Here is a 14,137-nt window from a genome sequence, read left to right as displayed (position 1 = left end):
TAGAGAGGGCAGTGCTACTTAAGCATCAGTTGTTAACTGGTGTGTCTCTTCCCTTTAAATTGGAAGACAGGAATCAACTAACAGCTGTTTTCTGGGCTGGCTTCCTACCCTCCCTGACAGGGTAATCCTAAAAGCACTTTCCTAAGAGTTAGCACCATTGAGCACACTTTGGTAGGATTCTGAGTAGACCTCCCTCTCCAAACACCCCTGACATGCCAGGAGATACATTTTAATTATTTCTGGAATTTTGGCAGTGTTTTGAGTTATTTCAGCTAAAGAACAGTGAATTTCAAATATAATCTTGGCTCTGCCATAATCTGAATGCAAGTATTTAAGAACTCTTAACGATGGCAGTTTGGTTTCTGCTATTTTAGTTTTCATATCCCTGCTTACAACTGGCAATGGTAAATAATTACTTCCTCTGAGTTTGTGTGTACAAGTTTTGCTGAGTTTGGAAGCATTATAGTCTTTGGGGTGGTCAAACAAAGACTTCATTTGTATATATGCAATAATCAGGTTAAATGTCAGATTCCACTGTAATTATATAGGTTCATTCCTTGTAGCATTTGTGTTGTTAGTAAAACTTAAAATAAACTATTTTAAACCAGTTTTACAATTCTATAAGCTGGATAATATCGGGAAAATTTAACTCTGTCTCCAACAGCAGAGCTATATTGACAAAGATTTCAACCCCAAAGCCAATGATCGCTGAGCTGCCATAATATATCTACCCAAATTATAGCTGAAGTTCTCAAAGACACTTGCAAATACAAAATCCAGTATACTTTACAGTAAAGAATTTGCTACGGGTGACAATGAATTTCAAAAGCTGACTGGTTTGATCCAAATATCCCCATTTCAATTGAATTTTTCCCTCCTGTGACAAATGAACCTTAATTTCCCCATTTCCCCTTCCCTTATGCTGATTTCTCCCATTAAAATTAATGTATCTTTTCAATATTTTGTAGCCAGTTCATATAAATAGTCTACAATATAAAATGCCAAAAATGGTTATAAAATATAAATTGTATAATGTAGCATAAAAGAAACAAAAGACTCATCACAGCTGGTAATGAACCAAAACTAATGGCATCGAGAACATACAAAATTGAAAGGAAACAGAAATGGCCAAATCTGTCATGTATCATCGGTACAATTTACAATAAAAAAGATAAAACAATAAAATGCAGTCAGTCAAAACCACAATAAATAATAACAGCAGCTGTTACAAGCACATACGGTAACTACTAGAAACCATTACAATAAATTATCTAAAAACTTCTTGTGACCAATAAAAGTTTCTGTAAGAGGAAGCCACCAATTTATAGACTGGAAAAAACAACTGTGAAAGTCCTTCAGCATTTGATGGACAGGAGGAACTCCAGCCCCTAGCTGTCCAATAACTGATGCCCTTTCAGGGAGCTGATGGGATGTTAATGAGAGGGAGAAGAGGAATGGAAGTTGAGGTCTGCCTTGGGAAATAATTGAATACATCTTCAGGACTTTTACATTTACTGTATGCTGTAGTGAGAACTTCTTATGTCCCATGGTGCAGCAATAAGGTTGTGCCATATATATGAATACTTTGCTAAATAATTGGCCTTGTTACACATGAGCCTCTTGTGGCGCAGAGTGGTAAGCGGCAAAAATGCTGTCTGAAGCTGTCTGTCCATGAGGCTGGGAGTTTGATCCCAGCAGCTGGCTCAAGGTTGACTCAGCCTTCCATCCTTCCGAGGTCGGTAAAATGAGTACCCAGCTTGCTGGGGGGTGAATGGTAATGACTGTGGAAGGCACTGGCAAACCACCCTGTATTGAGTCTGCCATGAAAACGCTAGAGGGCGTCACCCCAAGGGTCAGACATGACTTGGTGCTTGCACAGGGAATACCTTTACCTTTACCTTTTACATTTGATATTTTGTAGAAAGTAGACAAATTAGAGCAAGACTCTATCCTGAGGACCAGAAAGTCTGTGCAGATTAGATCTCTGCATGTAAAAGTGGTCTAATGAGGTCTGGCCCTGACATGGATAGCTAGCCCAATGTTGTTGTTGTTGTTGATGATGATGATGATAATGATGATGATGATAACATGCCTTCCTCTGAGGGTTCAGGGTGGAAAAAACAAATTCATCCAAAGGACCTCCCCCTTTCAAAGGTAAGACCAGTAACTTGTGATGAGGATAAAAGGGGGGGGGGGGAGGAGAATGATGTAAGCCTGGGGTGGCCAAACTGTGGGCCTCCAGAAGTCCATGGATGGGAATTGTGGTATTCAGATATCTGGAGACCCACCATTTGCCCACCCCTGATGCAAGCTGTTTTGGACCCCTAGTGGGGAGAAAGACACGGTTTTAATGAAGTCAATAAATAAAAGATGTGTGTACTCTGTACAAAATGTACTCTGCTTGGGTTTTGCAACAATTGAAGTTTTTGAGATACCTGCAAAGACAGCTATTTCTTCAAGGACAGATTTATTTGAAACCTGACTCAGAACGATGATAACTACATACACAGCAGGAAAAGCACATTGATAGGAATGCCAGCATCCAGGTGGGACCTAACGACCGCCCAGAATGACAACTCATCTCCAGACTATGGAGGTCAGCTTCTATGAAGAAAATGCCTGCTTTGGAAGATGGACTGTACAGCACTGGTTCCTATTGGGATCACATATCCTCTCAGGGCTTCATACCCAAATTTCCCCCAAAGTATCTGGCAACCATTGGCTATATCCCTCCAACCTGCAGATCTGCACTTTCGAGGAATGCAGGTCTACTGAAATGCCTTTGTGCAAGTAGCATTTAATGGTTCCAAGGAAGGGACAGGCATTTTGGCTCTTAAAAATAGCCTGAACACTCTGATTCCAAAGAAGGCAATTTTTGCATCTAATATGGCATTCTGCCTTTGATGTGTGATTGCGTAGAATCACAGCTTCATGTACTGTCTGCAGGTGGTCGGGTTGCAAGACAACCAGTTACCACTGGATACCCAAATGTCAAGGACTTCTCAAACTTCTTTTGAATTAAAGAAGCCTTTCAATGAGGTTGGCCTTTTTGCTACAGCGACACATTTTCTCATTGTGCTGAAAATGGAAAAATCTCCTCAATGTGCCAGTTTTTTTCAGATCTACTAACATTTCCCCTCATGCTCCAGAGGCAAAGTCCGCTCCTGAGCCAAGGGCCATTTTCCCAGGTGCATGAAGTGTTAGATGCTGGCAGAGAGATTTATACCAGAAATGAGTGATGGAGTGGGAGACCACATTTCTCTAGACAAGGTATGCTATCCTGTTTACTTTAAGAGCCTCTTGTGGCGCAGAGTGGTAAGGCAGCCACCTGAAAGCTCTGCCCATGAGGCTGGGAGTTCAATCCCAGCAGCCGGCTCAAGGTTGACTCAGCCTTCCATCCTTCCGAGGTCGGTAAAATGAGGACCCAGCTTGCTGGGGGGTAAACGGTAATGACTGGGGAAGGCACTGGCAAACCACCCCGTATTGAGTCTGCCATGAAAACGCTAGAGGGCGTCACCCCAAGGGTCAGACATGGCTCGGTGCTTGCACAGGGGATACCTTTACCTTTACCTTACTTTAAAGGACAAGTAGATCCCCCCCCCAAAAAAGAAGAGGACCACCTTAAATTTGTATGCAAGCTATAGACATGTAAAATAGCAACTTTCAAATGTTTTTGATGAGTCATCTAAAATTCACAATCATCTTCCAGTTTTTGTTACCAGTTGCACGCAACAATTTGTCCTATTGATTTTTTAAAATTCTTGTTTGTGTTGTGCATTCATGCATGTCGTACTGTTTCGATGCACAGTTGCGATGATATCAATATGTGTAATACCTATCATTTATCCTGGTAAGATAATGTATAATGTTATTGAAGTAAATGTGGAAAACTGGTGGAAGGAAACAGAAGAAAGGCAAAAAAAAAAAACCGTCAAGAATCAGATGCTTGATTCACGCAATCTATTTTAAAATAACTTTTAGTACAGATTTTAAGACGTCACATAATAGATACTAGGAAAAAAAAACATGAAAGAAAACAGAAGAAGAAGAGTTGCTGCTTTTCTCTACCCGGAGGAGTCTTAAAGCGTCTTCCAATTGCCTTCCCTTTCCTCTCCCCACAACAGACACCCTATGAGGAGAGTGAGGCTGAGAGAGCCCTGATATTCCTGCTCGGTCAGAACAGTTTTATCAGTGCCGTGGCAAGCCCAAGGTCACCCAGCTGGATGCATTTGGGAGAGAGTAGAATCGAAACCGGCATGCCAGATTAGAAGTCCGCACTCCTAACCACTACACCAAAAAAGAAAAGTTTCATAAAGAAAAAGAAAAGGTTTCCAATTTCATCCATGACAAATATAAATGAAATTACCTATTAGCTACATCTTTTCCTATTAGTTCAAAGAACCATACACCATCAGTTTGTTTTCCCCCATTTCAAGCAAAAAATCTAGAAGAGGTTTTCAATTAGCAGCAAATACAGATATTGTCTTTTCTCTCATTAATGGAGTGAGTTGGGCCATCAGAGACAATTCCATCATTTTCATCAATGATTAGTCTATTGTGGGTTATATCAAACTTTTCTATTTTTGTGCATATATCAGTTTTGCTGCTACAACCAAATATCAAAAGAAAGTTCCATATCTTTCTTCAAGTTCTTTACCTATTAATCCCAAAAGAAAAGTTTCTGATTGCATTTGCAGATTTAAAATCTTCTGTATTAATGCACATGCTTGTATCCAATTTTTTTTTTGTCCACCAGGTATAATAAAATATCCCTTCATGTTGTTCATATTTCCAGCCAACCGATCCATACAATATGAAAATATTTAGTTGGTTTTCCCATGTTTGGATCATATCAAGTGGATGGCGTAGTGGTTAAGAGAGGTGTCTTCTACTCTGGTAAGCTGGGTTTGATTCCCCACTTGTCCACATGCAGCCAGTTGGATGACCTTGAACACATCACATTAGGGCTCTCTCAGCACCACCTACCTGGCAGTCTTCAAGCAAAAGTTGGATACACACTTTTCTTGGATGCTTTAGGATGCTTAGGGCTGATCCTGCGTTGAGCAGAGGGTTGGACTAGATGGCCTATATGGCCCCTTCCAACTCTGTGATTCTATGATTCTATGATATGATATGATACCTCATCTGTTGTGGGGAGAGGAAGGCAAGGCAATTGTAAGCCACTTTGAGAACCCTTGTGGTAGAGAATAGCAGAATATAAAAAACAACTCTTCTTCTTCTTGACATAATCTTTAACATCCTCCATCTTAATGCAGCCTCTTGTGTCTCTTTAAAAGCAACCTCCCATGGGTCAGGGAATACTACTTGTAATGAAACATGAGGGACGCTTCTTGCAAATGGAACCATTGAAATAATAATGGTATATATAATTCATCAGAGGCTCAAAAGACTTCAGATCACATTGTCTTACAGTAATCCTTAAAACGGACATGTTTGTTCCAAACATACATTTATACTTCAAGGCCATGCCCTCCATCTAGTCTAGCCACAATATTTGTTATCCAGGAGACCAAATAAGATGTTATATATATCAGGGGTACTCAACCTGTGGTCCTCCAGATGTTCATGGACTACAATTCCCATGAGCCCCTGCCAGCAAACACTGGTAGGGGCTCACGGGAACTGTAGTCCATGGACATCTGGAGGACCACAGGTTGACTACCCCTGATATATATCACACAAAGCAGGAATACTGAGAAATCACTAGGAAGCTTGGTATGAACCACTGAGAGATCTCTTGGTTTTGAGCCCTCTACCTAAATATTGTCAAGGATACCATAAAACAGCAAGAGTCCAGTAAGACCTCAAAGACATGATTTGGGACATGGGACTAATCACTTCTTCAGATAACTCACAAAAGCTCCTGCCCTGCATCAAGTTTTGTTAGTCTTTAAGGTGCTACCGGACTCCTGCTCCTTTCTAACACTACAGACCATCTTGATCTATCGTCAAGGGTGCCATGAAAGATTAAAGATAAATTGCAATAGTCAAGCAAGGTCCCTCAGGCCTTCTGATTGCCATGCATATGGCTTCAAGGTTTGCAGGATATAGTTTAAAAGAATATGATGTCCCCCATGGGCATAAAATGAAATCCAGTTGCCTTAGAGCTGCAAGTTTTTTTAACTCTAAAAAATGATACAACTCTAAGCAAAAAAGGAATGATCAAGATGAAACAACTATATAGTAAAAGGAAATATTAATTAGGTGTTTAGGGACAGCTGAAGCACCAGAGACATCTTATGTGCTTGGAGAACAGAAGCAGAAGCAGAAGCATTGTCATGGGCCCTGTACAATATGTGCTTTAAAAACCAATTAAGAACCTCATTGCTTTTCAAAACAACATTTCTGATAGAGTTAAGACTTAGGGAGTTATGCATGAAGTGTTCATTAACCATTGCAACATTTATTGGTTACTTATAGAAGATTACTATTATCAATTATTAACATTAACTTCTTGGATAGCCCCGTTTCTCATGGAGACTCCAGTGTGAGAATATGCGGGATCTTTAATACGTTCCCATGGGTCTTCCCTTGAGCCTCCCTCCTATGGCACCCACTACAACTCCGCCCAACCCATTGGCCTTTCAGTATGCGTTAATTTAATGTTCTCCATTTTTTTTTCTATTGTTCTACTATGTTGCTTGTCGTTATCACTGTATTGTTGTTAAACTAAGTTATCTGTACCATTTTGGTTTTATGTGAACCACCCCTAGACTTCGAGGAGGGTGGTATATAAATAGAATGAATGAATGAATCAGTGAATGAATGAATGATGTGCATGAGCCAGCAGCATGAGAAGAATAGCCCACAGAGAGCATTGTATAAGATGCGTGGATAGTGCATTAAGATTAGGAACTTCCTGGATTTTTCTCCCTCAAATATGCTCCTCCTGTGTCTTTATTGGCTCAGTTGGACACTTCCAGCTTCTTTGGGCACCCTTCCACCCTGCTTGCCTCTGGAACAGAATGAAGACAACAAAACAGTTAGACTGAGGCCCCTCTCGCTCTCTTCTCTTTCTTGACAAAGTAGTTCCTTTTCCAACTATTTCATTCTTTTAGGGAGCCTGGTTTTCTATACCTCTTTGTATATTTAAACCTTGCCAATATTCGAGGCCAATGATCAAACATGAAAAATGATTCAGGCAGATAACCAAGACCTCCAATCAGCAATGCAGCAGAATTACAGAACAATGCAATGCAACAAGGCAACACAAGCTGTCTAAGGTAACACACGCTGTCTGAGGAAACCACAGCAAACAAATTTGTAGTATATATATTAGTCAATATATGCATTAATCAGCAGGCTGGAACGTTTTGGACCACGCAGAGCATACCAACTAAATGACACGAGGCACAAGACTTTTTGGCACATAGTGGCCACAGCTTTATTATAACGTGAGCGTAGGCATACTAAGGGATGGATCCGGGCATGAATGGCACGTGGACCATTCGAAGCCTCCATGCACTAATCTCCAGCAGGTCAACCCCTTTCTGGGACCCCATGACACACGCGGTCATGCTCCCCCTCCGCTATGCCTGCTGGGTCTCACGGGAGGGTGATGCTAGTGGAGGCCCTACAGATGTAAATCTCTGTTAGGGCTCCCACCTTCACCCACACAGCGATACAGATCCCCTCCCCCTTTTGGGGATGCTGTTCGTGTGCACCCAGCCTCTTACGGAGGCTCCCGATAACTTCAGAGCCCGGCACACAGGCGCGATCTCCCCCCAAACTAGGATCCGCCCCTTCCCAAACCACTGGCTGTGACAATTTAACACATGAAACAAAGCACATGAAGCCCTTCTTACAACTCAAGGGACGGAGGGTGGGAAAACGTGGATGGGCCGAGAGCCGCATGCCGAAGAGAGGGGTCCAGCGTGCGGCTCCCAGTTAAATAGGCAACCAGGTAAGGCGTGCCTGCGGAAAGGTGGAGGGGGGAATGCGGGGTGTGGGAAGCCCCAACAGCAACTGCTCCTTGCGGACCAGTCCAGCCGCTTTGTTAATGCTGGGCTGCCGGTGAGCCAGCAGCCGTCTTTAATGTTTTCCAAGACTACAATCTTGTCCCTTATAGAGATATCCTCCGGAGTTATTCCATTATATTATAGTTCTAATTTTTTTTAATGTCCTCCTGAATATTTCTGCTTTGTAAATTCTGTTGAATAGTAGATTTGAAGGATGTCTTCCACATGATGGATCAGTCTGCAATCACTGCTTATTTGCGCAAAGCTCTAAATCCTTCTTTCACACAGAATCAGGCATGTTCCAGGGCGGCCCTAGGCCTGGCCTGACTTCAGCCTTTAGGTGCCCCGCAGCAACATCTGTGATCACATGAAAACATGATTTTGAAGAGCCATAATACCAACTATACCTACCCACCACGATATTTGGTCGGCATCTTTCTTTTCTCTTGGTTTTAATGAGATCTGGGACATTCTGCATGTTTGTATGTTGGGGGGGGGGGGATGGTGCAAAACATCCCACGTTGTTTTATCCCCTTGGTTGTATTGTAGCAGTTTTGCACAATAGTGGTGATTTTAACAAGTATGTGTATGTGTATGACTTGGAGGGACTTGGGGAGTTTTCGCCACACGGCAATGATTGATGATTAAAACAAACAGCAGGAAGTTTTGACTTCCTGTCCCTTGGCTGTCTTATGTGTGCACAGATCCTGGGGGCAAACAGGGGAGAGAGCAGGCTCCCCATGTGCTCCTCAGAAAATATTGGGAGAGCCAGCCTGTGGTAAAAATACAGGGGGCAGCACAGCATAATGGCTGGGTGAGTCCTTCACACAGAACAGTTCGAGGGCTGCCTTTCTGACCACCTCCAGTAGGCAATCCCAGACAGTGTGCGATCCAATAAAGAAGCCACATGAACAGGTAGTTGCCAGTCTCTTATCCATTTCCAGGTGGTTGTGATGCTCCTTCTCAACTCACACAGAGTGCCTGCCGCCCTCTTAAACCCTCTGAGTTTCTAGGTGATCAGTAGGTTAGTACCTCACCACTACCCCTCTTGTTTCTTTTAAAATATACAGACAGCCATGGCCGTTTCTCATGACCTTCTCTCATTGACTGTCCTAGCCTGTCCATCACAACGACACTTTCAGAAGGCTTGGCTCAGATGCACAAAGCTGTAATGGAAGGACAGAGTTGGAAATGTGGTGTTGCAAGTATGTGGGTCTTAAAGCAATTAAGGGTTTTGTAGGTGGTGAGTAGATCCTTGAATTAGATCTGGTAACTGATTAATAATCATTGGTGGGTCTGCAGAATGGGTTTAACATCATGGTCTACTTTGGCCTAGCTAGTAGCTAATATGAAAGCAAAAACAAAGCACAATGCAAGGTATGTAAAATTAACAGAAGTGTAATGCACATCTGCTTCCCAAATTCCATGCCAACCATTTTATACTCTATACAAATCCTGGCAGTAATAACTGCCACCTATATTTCATTTTACTCTTTTTTTGTGAGAATTAAAGTTCTCATGTAGACATAACAAATGACCTTGAATAAACTGTGGAATGTAAATGCAGTTTGATCATTCTGATAGGAGATGAAGGCTGTATGCTGAATGGGGAAGGGAAGAATATTAGTACCATATTTTTTAATTTTTGATATGTGGTGCATTGCTTGGTGATACCTTGCATTTTGGCAGATTGCATGTAAATATCAAAATTCAGCTCCTGCACTACTCATGAGGAAGCTTCTGGCAATATGGGAAAACAAAGTGGGGATACTGTCCTTTATCTGCATCTTCTCAGATGAATTCACATTCCACAGTTTATTCCAGGTCACTTGTTATATCTACGTGAGAGCTTTATTTCAGCCCCCCAAAAATGTAAAATAAAATATAGACAGCAGTTATTACTGTCAGCATTGGTACAGAGTGTTGGTACTGGATTTGTGAAGCATATGTGTTTGACACTTTCATTAATTTTATGCAGCCTCACATTGTTTTGTTTTTGCTTGTGTATTGGCCAGATAGTGTGAAGTTTCACCCAATTGCTCTCAATAAGCAGACTTTGTTGAAGATAATCTCTTTATTGAAGCACCTATAAGTTCTTGCTAAGACTGACCCCTTTGTGAAATGAAACTCCTTTTCAACTTTCGAATTGTTGCTCCCCCTGCTCCCAAATTTGGGCATGAAACTGTCCAGGTGCACCATGATATGTCAAAAAGCATAAGCTGGTCTTGGTTGGCACCTTCACTTCTCAAGGCTGGGAAGAGAGAGAGTGTGTTCCCACAGTCCTCACAGCATCCCTGAGGCACTAAACTAAATACTTTCACACCTACTACCATGAATCACAAGAGGTCAAAAATAGGCTTTAGGCAGATGTAAAGGTGACAGGTGAAAGCTGGGTACAACAAACAAAAATGGCAAAAAGCATGGGATAAAAGGATTTTGATAGATAGTAGCTTTGCTGCCTCAGCAGAATTATAAATCCTATATGCCTATAGTAATTGCATACATGAGATGTCAAGGGAAAATGTAAACAGTGCTTGCTATTTAAGGAGTTGTAGCTTCTAGTTTACGTGCTATATTAGTTGACTGTTATAAGCAGGTTTGCATCCATCCATGCTAAGCGAGGCTACTAGTGCCCTTCCTGGCCCTGGGACACTTGGCCATGGTGAACCATGTGAACATCACCTCCAGACTAGACTTCTAGTGGGCTTGACCATGTGGGCTTGACCATGACCCTGAACCAGAAGCTTCAGCTGGTACAGAATGCAGCTGCTAGGGTCCTCACAGGATCATCTTGGCGGACCCACGTCCAGGCTGTTCTGAGCCATCTGCACAGGTTACTGTTTTTATTCCAGATCAAGTTCAAGGATTTGGTACTGACCTTTAAGGTCTTACGCAGTCTGGGCCCTACATACCTGAGGGACAGCTTATCCTCCTATGCCCCCCTCGGGGTGCTTTGTTCTGTGCTAACATACAGGTGATCCCCTCATTAATTGTACCTGGTCTCAAACAGGGCCACAGCCTTTTCAGTCCTAGCCCCTACCTGGTAGAATAAGCTCCCACATGAGCTGAGGGCCCTGACAGTGCTGGAAAAGTTCTACAGGGCCTGCAAGACAGTTCTTTCACCAGGCATTTGGTTGGGGCTGGGGTTTGGAACACTATTGCCCCCCTTCCACATGCCAATGCCTCCACCAACCAGATACATTTCGGCATTACCACCTTCATCAATTAGTCAGGCATGAAATAAAATAAAAATAATATACATAAAGTCCAAGAATTATAAAGATTGTTATATACAGAGTTAGCTCCTATACATAAAATGATATTATATACTCTGGACAGGATGAATCTTCGCCAGTTCTGTGCACCAGAAGGCCAGACAAAACAAATTGAGGTCTCTAATGTTTGAAAAGCAGGCTTTGGTCAAAGTAAGCCCTTCCAGTGTCCACTAAGTGTCATGTAGGAGCCAAAGTTCATCCAACGTACACTGCAGGTTGGGGTTAGGGCTGAGTCATAAAGGAGGGTGGTAGACAGATGGATACATAGTCTTCAAGGGTAGACTCAAGGGTATACACTATAATAGTCTGGCCTTGAGGTAACCACACATATATCCACATGTCTGGATTAGTCAAATCCAGGTAGGGAGGTATCTTCTGAGCAGAGTGAAGTTGACTTTTTTGAAGTTGCATTAACTTGTCCCTCCAGCAAGAAAGCTGGCTCCAGGATAATCACTAGGCTCTTAATTAAATCAGTAATCAGCCGGACCACACCCCAAGTGGAAGTTGCAATGTCCTCCAAAACCTCAGCTTTCCCAGTCAATGTGATCTCCATCTATTTTAGTTTCAACGTATTGTTGTATGCCACTTGAGGACTTCTACAATGTCACCAGGCAATTTAGATAAAGTGATAGAGATGGGGCGTCATCAGCAAATTGATAACCTACTCGAAAACCACAAACAAGTTACCCCCAAGGGCTTTAAATAGAGATTGAACATCATGTGAGATAAGACTCATCTTCCTAGAACTCTCATTAGACAAGTATCACACCAATGACAATAAATATCCAACCACAACCCCCTGAGCCTTGCCCACAGGAAACATAAGAAAAGCCCTGCTGGATAAGATCAATAGTCCATCTAGTACAACATCCTGACTCATAAAGTGGCCAACCAGTTCTTCTGGACAGAACAGAGGACAGACCCTTTAGGTTTTACTCCAACTCCCTCATTTAAATCAAGCCACATCAATGCAAAGTGTTCAGTCCAGAGCACATCCCTTAAACTTGACTTCTGCCTCCAAACACCTTGACAAGATGTATCAAACAGAGTATCATGTCCAGATAATGGGAGGTGATGGTACCACTATACTCTGCTCTGGTTCGGCCTCACTTGGAGTACTGTGTTCAGTTTTGGGCACCCCAGCTGGGCACCCCAGGGATGTAAACAAACTGGAACATGTCCAGAGGAGGGCAACAAAGATGGTGAAGGGTTGGGAGACCAAGATGTATGAAGAAAGGTTGGGAGAGCTTGGTTTGTTTAGCCTAGAGAGGAGACGACTGAGAGGGGATCTGATAACCATCTTCAAGTATTTAAAAGGCTGCCTCATAGAGCATGGAGCAGAGTTGTTCTCTCTTGCCCCAGAGGGACAGACCAGAATGAATGGGATGAAACTGATTCAAAAGAAATTCCATCTAAACATCCGGAAGAAGTTCCTGACAGAGCGGTTTCTCAGTGGAACAGGCTTCCTCTGGAGGTGGTGGGTTCTCCATCTTTGGAAATGTTTAAACAGAAGCTAGATAGCCATCTGACGGAGAGGCTGATTCTGTGAAGGCAAAGGGGTGGCAGGTTACAGTGGATGAGTGATAGGGTTGTGAGCGTCCTGCATAGTGCAGGGGGTTGGACCCATGAGGTTCCTTACAAATCTATGATTCTAGGATTCTATGGCCACAACATCAAAGACTGCTGATACATTTTAGTAAGAGAAAGAGAGAGGCACAGATGAAGATCATCATCAAATAGCTCCCTTTCAGACTTCATTGTTCCAGTACTACTGAAAACAAGGGGCTGGGCCTTGAATTCCCCATTTAAAATCTCTCTCCACTTCTTTCATTTTCTGTATGAGTGCCATTATTGCAAAACATTTTAATGCAGAGAGACACAACCTTTCATCCTGAGAAGTCTTTCTAGTGGAAAATCCATTCAACCCGGGGGTGCTCAGAAGCGCAAGAAAACTTCTGGCACCCTCACACCCCATAGCCTTCACTTGTAGAGTAGTAATTAAACTCTTACCTTTGGTTTGAGTTCTTTTCTTAAGTCTCTCTGGCAATGAGAAAGTAGCTGTCATCTCCTGAGAATTCGCTCCTTCCTCAGCATTCTTACAACTATCACTTTGACCCCACAGTCTGGCTTGAAATCCAACGGCATTACCGACAAAGGCTGAAATGGAAACAATTATTCTCACTCTGCTCCGTCAGTATTTGCCTACCTCAAACGTAAAGTAAATCGTCCAAGTTACTTGCAAAAACTCACAGCTAGATTTTCAGATTTGCACCTATATTTGTGGATGTGTGAAAATGCATGGCTGGCTTTAAATGCACACGCCTTCTTGGGAATGACAGGAGATGTGATATTATCCAGGACTTCAGCTTCACTCGGAACCCTTAATCACCACAGCTGGTGTGAATAGGCTTTTCATGCAAAACCCCATGAAGGTGATTTGTTGATCCCAGATCCTATTAATGGTTGGGGAGAAGAAGCAGATATAGATGGATTCCACAACTCCTCTTATAAGCCAGTCGGCATTCCATTGGTAATTGTTCTCTGTTGACACTTACCTGACATGTGCTGTCCATTACTACCTGCCCTATTAGGGATGAAAAAAAGGTTCTAAGGCAATTGGCAATTTAAATTACTGCTAATGAACAGAAAAAAACCCATCTCAGATGAAAATTACCTTTTACCCAAATGCTTGAACAAGAAAGCCTTCTCTGAAAGGAACACCAGGTATATATTTTGGCCTCTGGGGAGTATGTAGGAGCTACAAAACCAATGTATTCTGTTTAAAGGTAAAGGTGCAAGCACCTGTGCAAGCACCAAGTCATGTCTGACCCTTGGGGTGATGCCCTCTTGGCAGACTCAATACAGGGTGGTTTGCCATTCCCT

The 14,137-nt window shown here is 42.5% G+C and overlaps 1 long non-coding RNA gene across 1 annotated transcript; it reads right to left on the bottom strand.

The window, feature by feature from the left end:
• Positions 1–11,769: 11,769 nt before the first annotated feature.
• On the bottom strand, positions 11,770–13,612 carry LOC143845240 (uncharacterized). Its single transcript, XR_013234331.1, has 3 exons — positions 13,505–13,612; positions 13,265–13,411; positions 11,770–11,850 (listed from the first exon to the last, which is right to left on the bottom strand). It is a non-coding gene; the product is annotated as an uncharacterized LOC143845240 (long non-coding RNA).
• Positions 13,613–14,137: the final 525 nt, after the last annotated feature.

The sequence above is a fragment of the Paroedura picta genome, chromosome 9, assembly GCF_049243985.1.
Source record: "Paroedura picta isolate Pp20150507F chromosome 9, Ppicta_v3.0, whole genome shotgun sequence".
Classification (NCBI taxonomy): domain Eukaryota; kingdom Metazoa; phylum Chordata; class Lepidosauria; order Squamata; family Gekkonidae; genus Paroedura; species Paroedura picta.
The sequence above is the reverse complement of the archived record's forward strand: the minus strand, read 5'-3'. Positions and strand labels throughout refer to the sequence as shown.